This window comes from Tursiops truncatus, chromosome 1 (assembly GCF_011762595.2).
Source record: "Tursiops truncatus isolate mTurTru1 chromosome 1, mTurTru1.mat.Y, whole genome shotgun sequence".
In the NCBI taxonomy this organism is placed as follows: domain Eukaryota; kingdom Metazoa; phylum Chordata; class Mammalia; order Artiodactyla; family Delphinidae; genus Tursiops; species Tursiops truncatus.
Genome location: NC_047034.1, coordinates 61,273,180 through 61,289,221, shown reverse-complemented (window position 1 = coordinate 61,289,221; position 16,042 = coordinate 61,273,180). Strand labels below are relative to the sequence as shown.

Below are 16,042 nucleotides of genomic sequence, written 5' to 3'. Positions count from 1 at the left end.
TGTTTGTTTTTGTGTAACTCTCATCACTGTGTACAAAACGCTGTGAATTTCTCAGCCCTTTTCTTTCCTTTTTGTTCCATACATATCTCCATGTGTTAGAAAGGTTGAGTGTCATTTTTAATGGGAACATGGTGTTTTATTGCCTTTATGGTCTATAATTTACTTCAACTGTTCTCTGAAATGTAATGTTCAGATGGTTTTAAAGTTTTCACCTCATGTGAATAGCAATGCTATAGATGATTTTGTATAAGCTGCGTTTTCCTTTATTTCCTTAGCATATATTCTAAAAATAGAACAAAGCATTTTCAAGCTCTTGTTACATAGTCCCAGATTATTGTCTTGAGAGGGCAGAATTAACCAATGTGTAATGTTAACAGCGGTTTTTAAGGGAACAGTTTTCCCCATAATCCTCGTAGCTCTGGCTTTTTATTATTATAACATTTTGCCAATCTGATAGTTGTGTACTGCTACCTTAAAGCTACTTTGCATTTTAGTATTAACTATCAATGTCCTGTGTCTTCCCAAATGACAACTCTGGGTCAGTATTTTCTCCCCATGCTTTGGAAGTTTATCTTCTTTGATGCTTTCTGGTGTTCATTTTACACAGATTTCACATGCATAAATATGTGTGTGATTTCACTTAGCAAGGCTCTCCCTGGCAGGCTTTGTCTCCACTAAGCCTTCTTTAGATCAAAGCCGTGGTTCTCAACCCTGGATGCATGCTGGAGTCCCGTGGAGGGAGTTTCTAAAATACAGGACCTGGGGTCCGTTGGGAAATAAAGGAGAGGAGCTGAGCAGACTGCTGCTCTCATCTAACAGATGGAGATCCCAAGGCCCAGAGACTTGATCCAGAAGCCAGAGCCTCGATCTTTTACAATGGCTGGTGTCTTTAAACCAATAAATATTTATTGCACATGTACTATATGCCAGCCACTCTGCTAGGAATAGGGGAAAGTCGAGATAAAGGCTGTGGCACGTGCCTTCAAGGGGCTCATACTCTGGTGAGGGGGACAGACAGCTCGATGTAGCAAGGGAAGTGCTACGAGAGAGGTTTGCATGGCTGGCTGTGATGATACAACCCAGGGGAGAGGTCCATGAAGGCTTTTGGGAGGACGTAGCAAGAAGATGGGTCTTGGATGAAGAAGAAGAGCTACCCAGGTGGCAGGAATAAGGATGAAGGCATTTGAGGTAGAGCAACAGCACATGCAAAGACATGGAGGCAAGGAAATGCATAGTGTGCTTAGAGGGCTGCAGAGAGGTTCACGGCAGGAAGCGTGGGGTGTGGACTTGGGCTGCCAGGGTTGGAATCCCAGGTCCACCACAGCTTTGTCAGCTTGGGCAACTCATTTAGCCTCTCTAAGCTCTGATCCCTCCATCTACATTGTGACAATCATAATACCTGGCTGGTTGGTGGTAGATCCAGTCAGCATCTTTTTTTTTTTTTTGCGGTACGCGGGCCTCTCACTGTTGTAGCCTCTCCCGCTGCGGAGCACAGGCTCCGGATGCGCAGGCTCAGCGGCCATGGCTCACGGGCCCAGCCGTTCCGCGGCATGTGGGATCTTCCCGGACCGGGGCACGAACCCGTGTCCCCTGCATCGGCAGGCGGACTCTCAAACACTGCGCCACCAGGGAAGCCCCAATCAGCATCTTTTTAAAGCACTGAACATAGTATTTGGCACATGGTAAATGTTCAGTAAGTGTTGGCTGTTCTTATTGAGAAAAATTATTATCTTCTAGGGAGGAAAGATGGACAGGAGCCTTACATTCTATATAAGAGGTACTCTATAGTAGGTAAGCCAAGCAAAGATGGTCAGACAGATTTTAGACAGATTGTATGGGCAGCAGAGGGGAGAATGGACAAGAGGAAGAAGATCAGAGGCAAAGAGACCAGTTAGGTGACCACAATCTCTCCCCACAGTCAAGAGAGAGATGATAGGGGCCCTTAAGTGCAGTGACCACAGCGAAGATGAAGATGCCAGGCTGGAAACAGAGCTAGAAGACAGATGACTAGGCTTGGTGACCTACTGTTTGTGAGAAAGCAGGGGAGAGAGTAGGATCTGAGGTTTCCTAATTCTACCACCTTTAAATCCGCTCCTGTGCTCAGCCAGGTCCTGCAGGCTCAGCAATCACATCCTTTCCGAATGGGCCTGCCATCCCTGATCTCCAGGGCTCCAGCGAACTGACTGCCTGGGATTGGGAAGGCTGTGGAGGAAAAGCATAAGGGCCTTTTATGTCCAAAACTGGATGGAGGCTACCCCTCTCCCCAAGGAAATGAGCTCAGCTTCCTCAAACCCTCCCTCCTACAAAGGAAATCTGAAGCTTGGGGACTTGGACCCTACTCAGGACCCTCATTGACAACCATCTCAGGCATCCGGATGTCCTGGGCTGTCAAAGCGTGTGGTCCAGGCCTATGTCTGCCTGGGGAGGGTGGCCCACAGGAGGGATGTGCTTTGCAGAGCGGAAATGGCTCAAACCAGCTATTACCTTGTTTGTTTTCCCTGTGAAGAAAAGAGACCATTTTACTTTCCTCTTTTATTTATTTTTTAGGGATCAGGCAGATATTTTTAATTCCTCTAGTTTCCTGCTCTCTACAGGTGTTTCCTATGGTGTTGCTCTCAGAAAGGACAGAGCCATGACATAATCAGTTTTGTTCCTGAGATTTCCAAAATGTCTCCCCACTCTGTGTGTGCCGCCTCAGGTCCCCTGTGGGCAAGGTGAGGTGAATACAGACCCCCTGCATAATGGGCTCTGTGTTCTCCACCGTTCACCTATGGCGCAAGGCAGGGCTTGCTCTGAAGACCAACCTAAGCAGCACTATTGGGGAGAGAGGATGAGAGGAAGGAAGTCTTTGGTTTCCAGCATTACTCTGGTAGTTGAGCCCCTAGCAACTGTGGCCTCACAGAGGTGCCAGGTAGCTCCAGTAGAATTATTCTTGTTTTTTGGCCGAGCCACACAGCATGCGGGATCTTCCCCAACCAGGGATCGAACCTGTGCCCCCTGCATTGGCAGCGCGGAGTCTTAACCAGTGGACCGCCAGGGAAGTCCAGAATTACTCTTTACTTCTCATACGTAGGACAATTCTCCCATCTCCAACCAATTATGACAGCCTCGTAGAACAGGCGAGGATGTCTTTGCTATTGAAAGGGCAGAATGCTTGTTCATTTTTACCCCCAAAAAAGTTATGCATAAACTAAAATTTTAGGGAAATCATCATGTTTTTCATGCACGACAGAAGCCCACAATGGGAAATCCTTTTATCAAGTGAAAAAACCATTGGTAAAGCAACATAATCTCTCTCAATTGATCTATTTTACAATATTTATGGAGCCTCACGCCTGTCTTTTAGAAGGAATGGAACAAATATTTATTGAATACCTCTACTACACAGCTTGTCTTTTAAAACCTTCACAGCTCTTCTGTGAGTTGGGTATTACTGATCCATTTTATTGATTAGGAGACCAAGGCTAAGAATGGTTAAGGGGTCTAGTAGCCCTGGCGGGCAGGAACAGAACTTGAAGTCTTCTCCTTCCATCTGGAGTTCTATATTCTAATCCCCCTTAGAATTCAATGAGGAGGTAATAATACCTTTGATATTATTTAATATTAAGAACAGTGATATAATGGTGTACATATAATTAAAAACAGATTTATATATTAAACCAAAAGATACCTCCTGGGATTATCCAGGAAAACTGATCGAATAGGGTAAAAACATTCTTCCCCTGATCAGGAAGTAGCAAACTGGTAGCTTTCTGGGCCAAATGCTGCAGGCAGACATTTTCTACCCTCACTGAGGTTTTCCTTTTTTTTTTTTTTTTGGTAACTGAGATGATGTTAAAAACGGAATCAATACATGGCACTTAAAAATCTGGATTTTAATCTCTTGGAAATCCAGATCATCTGGTGATGCTGGGCCTTGAATGATCTTTTGAAAAGTGGCTCGGTGTGCCCCAGACAGGCAGTGGGCTGGAGCTGAGTAGCAGGGTCACCCACCCCCGCTTTCCATTTCCTGCCTGGCCTCTGAAAGCACTGGAGTTTGCAAGGCCCACCCCAGATGATGTGGGAGAGGGGTGTGGAAACAGGCTGCAGAGTACACCCAGGATCTGCATGGGTCTTACACATTGGGAAAGTCTCCGTTTCCCATCTGCTCCCAAAGAGGTCATTGCACCCGGCTGTCAGGCTGCATTCTCAGAATGGCAGCTCCTGTTCAGAAGTTACATCGTTGACATCTAGAGTAGAAGTAGATTTCATAGAAGGGAGGATGGCTGGGTCGTATTAAGCAGTCAGAGTGGCCTGGTTTTGAACCCAGCTCCACTACATCAGCATGTGACTCTGAGGAAGTGACTTTATCTCTGATTACTTGTAAAATAGGACTAATAATCTAATAATATCTACTTCTCAGGGCTGTTGAGAGAATTCAGTGAGCTCCATCTGTGATGTGCCCCGCACATAGTAAGCACTCCGTCAATACTGATTCCTGATCTCTTTTTCCTTTCCAAAAGTGATGAATACATAACCCCCCTGAGGGCATTGTGTATCACCAGGGATGTAAATGAGTCCATGCTGAGCTGTACAAGATCTTTAGAAAATCAGGGTGTGGGGTCAAAAGGAAATCATCCTGTTTCTTTCACTTTTCTCTGGTCTGGTTATTTGGTTTTCCTACGTATCTACTGAGATGGAAGGGGACGTTTTGGCTTCGCATTGATCATTTCTCTTCGCTATTACAAACTGCAGAGAGCGGTTTGTAATAGCGAAGAGAAAACATTTTTAAATGTTTTGGGAGCTACTACAAATGGGGTAAGTGGCCCTAGATCTTAGTAAACCTGAAAACAGCTTTAGGGTGCATGTATATAAACTTAGTGGCACAATAGCTTTATGGAATTATGCACTTCACCTCCTCCTTCCCTCTGGGCATATGTGTCCTGTCCCCAGACGCTCAAGCCCTTGTTTTGATATTTTGAGAAGACTGACAACTCACTACAGAGTTGTTTTCAGGTATTTATTTGTTCACACTAGACTTTCCCAAAAGATTTGGGGAGTAGAGCTTGAAACTCTCATTTCAGTATTTAAAAAAAATTTTTAATTTGATGTTTTTCATATTATGTCTTGGTAACTTGCTTTCTTTTCCTTGAAAATATATCATGGACAGCCCTGTGAATTAGTTCCAATTTACTCATTCAAATACACGTACACAGGGCTTCCCTGGTGGCGCAGTTGTTGAGAGTCCGCCTGCCGATGCAGGGGACACGGGTTCGTGCCCCGGTCCTGGAAGATCCCACATGCTGTGGAGCAGCTGGGCCCGTGAGCCATGGCCACTGGGCCTGCACGTCTGGAGCCTGTGCTCCGCAACGGGAGAGGCCACAACAGTGAGAGGCCCGTGTACCGCAAAAAAAAAAAAAAAAAAAAAATACACGTACACAGTTTTACATGACTGAGATCATAGCAGCCATGCTGGTTTTTTACAGGCAGTGTTTTTCTTTGGGTTTGCCCCTCCCAAATCATCTCTCCTCCCCTATCACCTCAGCTTCCAGAAACCTCATATGTATACCTTTCTGTAGGATATTTCATATTCTTTAACTATATAAATTATTACATATACATTATACACACACATATGATGGATAGGTATGTGTACACATAGACACATATGGGGGTAGACTGTGTTGCTTTATAAAACTGGAATCATATTATACACATTTCTCTGCGTCTAACTGTTCTCACTTTACAGTTTTTCATGGAAGTTTGGAGTGCTCTGATTCATCCTTTTTAATGGTTTCATAATAGCTTGTTATGTGAATGGACCATAAAACATTTCCCTTTTCATGGCTATTCACTTTGTTTCCAGAGTTTTGCTGCTGTAAACAGTGCTGCAGTCAGCCTCCACGTCCTTATATACCGGGGCTTGTGTGTCTGTGGAGTAGATTCTCAGGAGTGTGGGGTTGAGTCGAAAGATTTGTGTAATCTAATATAATAAATGTTCCCAGATAACTTTCCTAAAAGGCTGTACAACTCATATTTCCTCCAGCAATCTGTGGTGGTTCCTTTTTCCTGTTTCTGAAACGGCAATGGCTGTTTTTTTCTCTTTCCCCTCTCCTTGCCTGCCTGATAAGCATAAAGAGAAATCTCAGTGTTAATCTAATTTGCATTTGCCTGACAACTAGTAAGTTTGAACATCTTTTTATGTTTATTGGCTTTTTGAATTTGCCTTTCTATGAAATGCTTATTTATATCCTTTCTTATATATTGTTCTTGTCATTTTGTGAAAGCATTTTGTATAACAGATATCTCCTTTTCATCTGTGTTACAAATAATTTTTCAGCTCTACTGTGTTCTGTTTACTTCATTTATAGTATTTTTGCCATTAAAAAGTTTTACTTTTGTATAGTAGAGGGGCAAAAAAATATATATATATGTGTGTGTGTGTGGTATATATATATATATATATATATATATATATATATATATATATAAAATTAACCTCTGGGATTTCTTTCTTAGTTAAAAAGGGAAATGTTTCATTTTAACACTCTTCTATCCTATATTCTGCTATTACATCCTTTGTTTCAGCTAACTAATCTCAGTTTGCCTTCAAAATGACATGAACCCCGGAGACAGGCATGGGAAATCAGCAAAGCATGCTGGGAACTGTTATCACAGGCTCCCCTTAGACCACGTGTCCATTCTCTGGCCAGATCCTATAGCTGATACCAGTCTGGAATTTTTCTATCCCCAGCTTTTAGCCTCTGTCTTCTCCTCCCTCCCCTGCCAGACCTCTCCCCCATTTGCTCCTTAAATAGACGTCTTCCTTCCATCTTCTCAGCTCTCTTCTATATTTTGTCCTTCTTTCTGGTGGGATAGATGGGGAATGTCCCTGAACTCTCCATGTGCCTGCCCCAGGGCCTCCTAGGGTCACAGGGTCCTTTCCAGCCATCTGAGCCGGGTCGCCCTTCCCTTAATGTCCAGCCCTCTCTGCAAAAGGATGTCTGCATCACTGCGGGGGCTGCCTGACTGCCCCTTTGCAGTTCTGGTTTGCATAGTGGGAATTCAGGACAAATGTTTTCCTTTAAACTCCTTGCCGGATTTACTTCTTCAGGATAAATTCCAAATACCTTGGCTTCGTGTATAATAATGGCCTGCATTTAGTGAGCATTTATTGTGTGCCAGACTCTGCTGAGTACCGTTCATCTCTTTTGATTCTTACACAAGCCTATGACGCAAACGTTGCTATCCTCACTTTGCAGACAAGGCCCCTGAAATTCACAGAGTTTGGTTACCTGCCCTCGGTCACATAAGGAGCAGAGTGGGGATGTGAATCAAACATTCTGTCTCCGGAGCACTGTATGTAACCACCTTCTGATCCAGCCTTACCCCCGATCCTTACTCCATCACTTCTCCTTCCTGAGTCTTCGGACGCAGCCACATTTACAGCCTGTGCTGCTCCTTGGGCCATTAATCATGCCTACACGGGTAAAACTTCTTGTACCACTGTCTGCTTAACTTGCTCTTGTATTGAATCGACCTTTGCTTCATATTTCCCCAACTGGACTGTCAGCTTCAACAGAACACGGACCATGACTTAATTTCTCTGTAACTGTCCCCTCCCCGACATGTGTTGGTCGATTGTTTCAGGAACCTTCTCCAGCCTTCACTAAAATGTTTAACCAAGACTCTGTAGGAATATTGAATCTTCTTCTGTCTCACTTGGCTTTAAAATACCTGCAACTATGGACCCCCCCAAAATCTCTGCTTAGCTTAGGGTCTTGACTACTAAAAAGGTTCTAATGCCAGCATAAGCCAGTTCTTGGCCTTATTAAGTGAAATCAGTGGAAAGTAGGAACAATCAATCAATCAATATTGGCTTGTAAGACTTCCCATGCACATTTCACTTCATCATGATAATGACCCTGTGTAGTAGTTCTCGTTCCCATTTTACACAGGAGAAAATGAAGTCCAGAGGAGATAGATCTGGGACTATGAGTCCTCTTCAAAATGCATCACAACAACCTGTGCTTGGATGGCAGGATGATTGCAGAAGGGCCGGCATGGGCCAGTCTGATCTCATCACCAACACCATGCTGACCTTGGGGTGGAAATGAGCACCACTTCTACCCCCTGCTTTCTGTGGGGGTGGAGGAGGGGTGGAGGAGGTCCTTCTGCAATCCCAGATCCTCTCTGTGTGAAGTGGCCTGGAAGCCAGTAAGCGTGGAGCCATCTCTCCTGGAAGAGCCACAGCAGCTGCCATCCTGGGCTCCCTGGAGGCGGTCTGGAGGTGTAAGTGTGGGTGTGCTGGAGTGATGGGATAAAGTACTGCTGGACTGTCCATAAGAAAACCAAACCGTCTTGTGAGTCATCCGCTCAAATATCTACATGAGGAGCACATTGGCCATTGTCCAAAGAGATTTCTCATGCATGTGGTGGAGGGCGGTACAACTGCCGATAAGAGGGGAGCAAGGGGAGGTTGGTTTACTTGTATCTTAGACCTTCTACTCATGTTTCTTCTTGCGCTGGGGGCCTGTATATTTCTGTGTTTGCTACTGGGAGGATCTTTCTTGTGAGGAACTTCTGCTCAGAGCCTGGGAGCCCCCCTGCAAGAAGGGCAACCCCTCCCCTCTCCCTTGGGGCCCCAGAGAGTCACTCACCCTAGAGGGTTCATGAAAAGCTCTGTCTGTATCTACTCCAAATGCTTTCCTGCAGGCCTGTTCTATTCTTAGAGCCGCCCCTAGTTCCTGCTTCAGAACCGTGAGGCTCTCAAGCTGGCCAAGGCACTGAGCCCTTGGTGTAGTAGATAGTAAAAAAAGTAACAGGCCGAAGGGTGTGAATGAAAGAAAACAAAACCTGTAGTCATTCCATCTTTGTATGACTTCCCTAGGAAACCAAAGTAAGGGTTTTTTTTTTTCCCCAGCTGGGCAGCAACATGCCTGGGGAAAAACTTGAACTCTCTACTCAGTTACTTTTCCCCTTTACAGTTTATACTTCTTTCCGCCTTTGTATCTCTTCAGTGGTCATTGTTCCTTGTTACTAATTTCTCACCCACTTTCCTCTTTAATGACTTTTAAACGCCTAGACTGTTTGAGCCCTGTCCTCTCCCTCTCCTGAAACTCTTCTTTTTAAGAGAATAAGTAACCCCGGTTTGCTAATCGGGAATGAAGGGATTATACTGCATTGCCATTTGATTCCTGGTTTGAGAATAGGAGAGCATCCCATTCTTAGAATCTTCTTTGGAAGAGGCAGATACAAGAGGGATGATGGGGTGCTTTACTTTGCAGAGCTGTGTGTCAAGGTGGTGGGGGCCAGGGGGTAGTATTGATGCATTTCCGTGGGAATTCCTGAGCTTCCTTGCAGAGTTTTTCCTGATTCTGCCTAAATTTAGTCAGGTATCCATCCACCGGTTCATCTACATGAGAAAGGTAACTTAAGCGTTCCCTGTTTTCCTCAGTGATGTTAAAGTAAAAAAAGTAGTTAGCCAGCGGAAAGGGCCTTGGAAAGCATCCTTGACAAGCCCTTCATTTTACGGTTGAGGAGACGGAAGGGCAGAGAGGGGCGGAGAGTTCACACAGCTCTCCTGACTGCTGGGTCGGTGGCCTCCCCCGCCCCCAAGGTACTCAGCTCTTGAAATAACTCATCGGGATCTTCCCTTCTGACTGTGCAGGACAAAGCATGTCTGCCCAGAGGCATAACCTCTTATTCCCACTCCCTGCATCATTCGGACCCAAGCATGTTCCCTGGAGAGCTACTGTGTCCATTCACCCACCGTAGCCCCTGAGGGCCCCTGCTTCCACTTGATAAACTAGCCTGATTAGGCTTGGCCCTATAGGAGCAGCAGCCACCCTCAAGCTCTGGCCATGGGGCTTTCCTTTTATGGTCTTTCATGGTGCAGGGCCCTGGGTGAAAGGCAGGACTCTCCCCTCCTACAGAAGAAGCCAGAGGCAGGCTTCCCTTTGATGGCTCGTCATGCCCCCATTACTCCACCCCACCTCCCCGAAACATCCAACTGGAACCCAGCACATGAACGGCCCTGCTATAAGTGAGGCTACTCGTGGCTGGAGTCCAGAATCTCACTCCAATTAGCTAGTCTGCCCTTTTGCGTGATTCAGAAAATTCCCATTTGTAAATTCCTCTGACATGAAGATGCAATGCCAACCCACCTGGTCTGCAGACTTGTTCTACAGGATGGGAATGGAAATGACTTGGCGGCAGCAGACCCCTACTGTCCCCCTGCAACTCTTCAGGGCCAACGGGCAACAGCCTGTTATCCCTATAAGGCATGCAAAGGAGCCCACATTCCAACTAATACCTACTGAGTGGTGACCAGTCTCTTAGGTGACAACGATAGCTAAAATGGGAGGCAAAGCTTATTATGTACCAGGCATTAATTATCTCATTTGGGCTTTATAACAATCATATGAGACAATTGCTATTATGAGCCTTATTTTACAAGTGGGGAAACTGAGGCTCAGGGAAGTTAAGTCTTGCCTAAGATCACACATCGAGTAAGAGGCAGGATTTGGATTTGGATCCAAACTGTCCTATCAAACACTATCTCTTAGCATCTTCACGACCCCATCGGGGGTGTATTAGCCACATTTTACAGATGAGACTCTGAGTAGTTCAGTCAATTGCCTGTGATGCCACAACCCATAAATTAGAGAATGAGATTCAAACCTGAGCTTGTCAAGCGCCAAAGTCTGTGCTCTCATCACCATTCTTGCTTCCTGAGTGCTGGTGGCTGCCCTGGGTTGGACAGGAATGGCTGGGTGTGGCCTGCTCCTAGCAGCTGCCAGAGGCTGCCAGCCTCCTGCAGCCACAGCACCTTCTTGCCAACAGCCAACACGGTGGGGCCCATGGGGCTGGCATCCTGGGACTAAGCCGGCTCCCCTACCCCCAGGGCAAATGAACGGAGACCTCATGCAGAGGGAGTGTGCCTCAACCTTTTCTTTTTTAAACTATGGTGAGCACATTTTTTTTAATTTAAAAAAATGTTTATCACATTTACGACATAAAATTTACACACAATAAAATTCACCTATTTTTAAACTACAATTTGATGAGTATTGACAGCTGTATATAGTTATGTAACCACCACCATCACAAGATATAGATCACAGTCAAGATATAGAACATTTCTTTCACCTCAAAAGTTCCCTTATACCTTTTGTAGTCAGCCCTCTGCCCCTACCCCTGGTCCCAGGCAATCAGTGAGTTGCTTTCCATCATCATAGCTTTGCCTTTTTAAGAATGTTATGTATATGGAATCATACTGGTAGTTCTTTCATGTCTGACTTCTTTCACTTGGCGTAACGCGTTTGAGATTCCTCCATGCCATGTGCATATCACTAGTTTGTTCCTCTTCATTGCTGAGTGGTATTCTATGATTTGCATGTAACATAGTATGTTTGTTTATCCACTCACCAGTTGATGGACATTTGGGTTTCTAGATAGGGGCTAGTAATAATAAAACTGCTCTAAAATTTGCATACAAGTCTTTATGTAGACACGTTTTCATTTCTTTTGGGCAAATACCTGAGTGGGATTGTTTGGCCATCGTTTGGTTGGTGTTTATGTTTAACTTGATGAGAAGCTACCAAAGTATTTTTCCAAGCGCCTATACCGTTTAGCATTTCCTCTAACCATGATGAGCATTCCAGTTGCTCTGCAGGCTCACCAGCGTTTGGTATTGTCGGTTTATTTTATTTTAGCTGTTCTTGTGGGTGTGTAGTGATGTCTCTTTGCAGTCTTAATTTGTGTTTATTGATTAATGTGCTGATTAGCCATTCATATATCTTCTTTGGTGAATTGTCTGTTCAGATACTTTGCCCTTTTTTTATTGGGTCGTTTGTTTTATTATTATGGAATTTGATGAGCACTTTTTAACCCCAAAATGTGAACTCTCAAATGCTTTGGCTCCTGGAGGCATGTAGCATCGGGGTTCGGAACACAGACCTTCGTAGACCATCTGAGAGTGGATTCTAGACCTACCATTAGTAGCTGTGCAATCCTGGACCACTTACTTGAGCTCTCTGAGTATCAGTTTTCTCATGAGTGTTTTCTCATGGAAGTGATTATGAAACCCATGTCACAGAGATGTTGTGAGGACTGGAAAAGATAATCTTAACATAGTACCCGGCACAATAAACTTACAGTAAATTAGCTGCTTTATTATTGTTGAGAAAATACATGACAAAAGGCTACTATTACTAATTCAAAAGCAGTTTCTAAAGAGAGCCATTTGAGCAATGGTAGTAAGTGTAGATAGAATCACCCAGTAGGGGGATGATGCTGGGCACAGAGGGGACTTGAGCAGCTCATCAGGTCTGGACTCCTGTGGGACTCTTGACCCTAGAGTGCTCCCAGTCAGAGCCTGGAGGAGACACTCCCACTGTGAATCAGCCCCAGGCCCAAAGGGAGCAGCCAGAGGGAAGGACAGGTGGAAAAGAGAGATCAGGCCATCTACAAGCCTCTGCAGGCTGACCGTCAACCCTCCGCCCCACCCTTCCCAGTCAGCTGTTTTGTTCTGTAAAGCCCAGTAGACCTTTCAAGTGAAGCAACTTAACTCAGCTTGGTGGTTTTCTTTTCTTCTCTCTCCTTTGGAGGGTGTGGCAAGAGGAGATGGGAAAGATAATTAGTATAACTGCTTCAGGAACCTTTTGGCCCCATCCCAGTGAGTCAGCTTCTAAGGCAGGTAGAGCCTGTCCTGTGCTTTGCATGGGGCCTCTTTGATATACTGGAGATTATGGGCTCCTGCCTGGAGCTTCGGGGGAAGCAAGGTAAGGAAGGACAGCTTTTGGCGTCTGAGAACAACTGCAGAAACAGACCAGAGATGTGGATTTCAGATCCTGGGCAGACACCATTCCACACCATTCTACCCTGATAGGGAACCCATGCCTCCCTGTGCCTCAGTGCCTCCTTGATGAAATGTGTCTGAAAGTCAGCAGCTAACAGAAAGATTCAACCATTCTAGATAAAGAAATAGACACATTTAAAGTATTTTTTAGATAGGTCATGTTTTAGGATAGATTGGGTTATTAAAACTAGAGAAAACAGATATACCCAGGGATGGGACTATGAAATTATAATGCATTTCTTAGCTCCAAGTAGAGTCTGGAGGCTCAGACTGTTAGGTATGGGATTCATCAGAGAAGGTCTCATTCTTTGCCCTCTAGTTATATTCCAGTGACCTTGGACTAACTATTCAAGCCTGGTATGCCTAGAGCCAACCCTGGCTGACACTTTGTTTCCATTTTTACTTCAAGGCTCTGATCTATGTTTATCAAGCCCTCACAATGTCAGCCCATTGGTGTTGGTTTACTGAGGCAGCATTCATTTATTCATTCATTCATTTACCAGCATTTGAGCACTTAATATGGTAACAGGTTAGGGGATGCTGCTTACAGTGGAAAGAAATAAGCTTGCAAAACCCTGGGTATTTGATAAGCTCCCTGAGTTCCCGGCCACATTCATTGGCCTTCTTTTATTTCCTCAAACCCCTCCTGCTCTTCTCACTTCCAGGCCTTTGTGTAACTCTACTTGGAAGGCCCTTGGCTACCCTCGCTCCCTTCCCTACCACACACACTTTGCTTGGAACCCTTCTACTTATCTTTCACATCTCAGTTTAAACGGCACATCTTTGGGTCGGGTCCCCCTGTCACTCGCTTTCCTAGTCCTTTCCCTCTGCAACATTTATCGCCCGAATAAACAGTAAACTGGGGTAAAAATAATGATGGTTGTTGAACAGTTACCCTCACTAGACTATAACTTACATTATGAAAAGAGTCTGTATCATCTTGTTCGTAGCTATATCCTCGTGCAGGGCCTGGAGTACAGGAAGAATGAATGAATGAATGAATCCAAGATATGGTAAAAGAAAAAGGAGCCGAGGACCCAGCACCACACCCTGACAGGGTGACCCAACCCACAGAGCATCCCAAGGGGCTTCCTGCTAAGAGTCCAGCTCCAGACTGCAAGGGAGGAGGGGAGGGAGTGAAGAGCAGCCGCTGTAACAGGAGAGGCTGCAGCTGACTGGGAGGCAGGCCCTGGTCCTTGGGCGACTTGTTCTAATCTTAGAAGGTATGCCTGGGCTTTCTGCTGTGGCATGAAGGGCAAATGTCCTAGACCTCAGGACACACACATTATCCCTCCTGCTTGGGAAGTAGAAATGGCCCCAAGGGAAGGATATTCTTGGGGGGGGGGGCCTCTGGCTGCAGCAAACCCCAGGAGTCAGAGGGGCTCGCGGTGAAATCAGGTTTATTACAGGACTAACCAGCACAAGAGAGCACGTGACAGGAGTCTCTGGACTCTCTCTGAAGAGCCAACAGATTGTAGATTCACTTGTTGGCCTAGGTGAGTGAATCCCTCTGCATCACCTATGCTAACTATGCAGAAGCTTTTCTTCCACACTCTTCCCCTTTCCCCTAAAAAGAACAAAAAGAAGAAAAAAAAAAACAACTAACTGCTCTGAGGCTGCCAGACTGAATTTGGGACTGAATCAGGGTTGAATTTGATCCTGCCCCCCTGCACGTCCACTGGTGGGAGGAGGGAGAAGAGGAAGATGGCTGTGCGTGCACCGCCTGGACCGCGAGGTCGCTGCTTCTGCCTCCTCATCCCAGCACCGTCTCCATCTCCTTCCCAGCCTCCACTCACCCTGCCTGTCTTCAGACTCGGCCATCACCTTGTAACAGGAGCCAAGTTTCAAACCCAGCTTCATCTGACTCCAGAAATCCCAAGCAGGTCTTTCAAGGGTCTGTCCTGGACCCTCTGCTCTGTTCACTCACCCCTTCGGGGCATCTTTCCCTTCTCTTGCCACCTCTTGCCTCTATCTTCCCAGCCATGCTCTCCCCGGGGCTTGCCATCTCTGTGGATGGCACCCTGTCCACCCAGCAGACAGAGCCAGAAACCTGGGCAGTGTCTTGGCCCCTCCCTGCACCTACCTGGTCAGTCAATCCTTCTCCTAAGTTTCTTTATTTATTTATGGCTGCGTTGGGTCTTTGTTGCTGCGCGGGCTTTCTCCAGTTGCGGCGAGCAGGGGCTGCTCTTCGTCGCGGTGCTCGGGCTTCTCACTTGCGGTGGCTTCTCTTGTTGCAGACTCACAGACTCCAGAGATCTACAGAGTGTTGGCTCCAACCCTATGTCTAAGCCATCCTTAAGATAGTTACTAATTCCCAGATGGACTTATCTGCTCATGGTCACCCTTGGTCCCAGTTTTCTGCCTCTACTGAATCCTTGTTCTCCATTCTCCTATAAGCCTAGTAGACCTAAACACCCTGTGAATACCTGGCATGTGTAGGGCTCATTAATATCTACTGAATGGTTGAATCAATAACCTCTTCTTGCTGAAGGCATTCCTTTACCAGTGGTGGGCCATAGACGCTTTTGAGTCTCACAGTACCCCTTTCAAAAGCACCCACAAATAAAAAGCTGCTGCTTTCAGTAGAACTTCCACTGAAGGTTTGCAGATTGCAGGAAGTGATCATAATGATATGACACAGCTAACAATTGTAAATCAGTGACCAGAGATTCCTGTTCATCAAAACCCTTTTGGTCACCCCATCATCAGGGGTTTCTTTCATAGTGGCCATTTCCCCCACAAGTGGCTGACCCTGTCCACTCCTCAGGGTCTCAGCTGCCCCGTCCCCTCCTGTTGTCCTCTACAGTCTTCTTCCCAGCTCCCTTGGCAGATCCGGACCCAACAGGAGGCTCCGCTCAGTGAAAGGACTTTTGGGGGCCAGGATCCACCCTCCGTAGGAGGCAGTAGAAGGGACTCGCCTGGCAGTCCAGTGGTTAAGACTCCATAGGAGGCAGTGGGTTGTCAATTTGCTCATTTTTTTACCTTTCATGACAACAGCAGTGGCCTCTGAACTGGTCTCCCCACCCCCACTGCCGCCAAAGGGACCATCAAAATAAATCCAGTGGTTTTACTCTTTTGCTAAAATCCCTCCAATGACTTTGCATGGCCCTAAGAACAGGGTCCCAGCTTAGAGGGCCCTGCCTGCTCTGGCCTCTGTTTCCTCTGCAGCCTCATCTTGCCCCTCATACCGCACACCCTGTA

At 46.0% G+C, this 16,042-nt stretch overlaps 1 protein-coding gene across 6 annotated transcripts in view; it reads left to right on the top strand.

Annotated features, from left to right (window-relative positions):
- Positions 1 to 16,042, top strand: part of RCSD1 (RCSD domain containing 1) — a 68,075-nt gene that overhangs the window by 22,776 nt on the left and 29,257 nt on the right. The window lies entirely within an intron of this gene.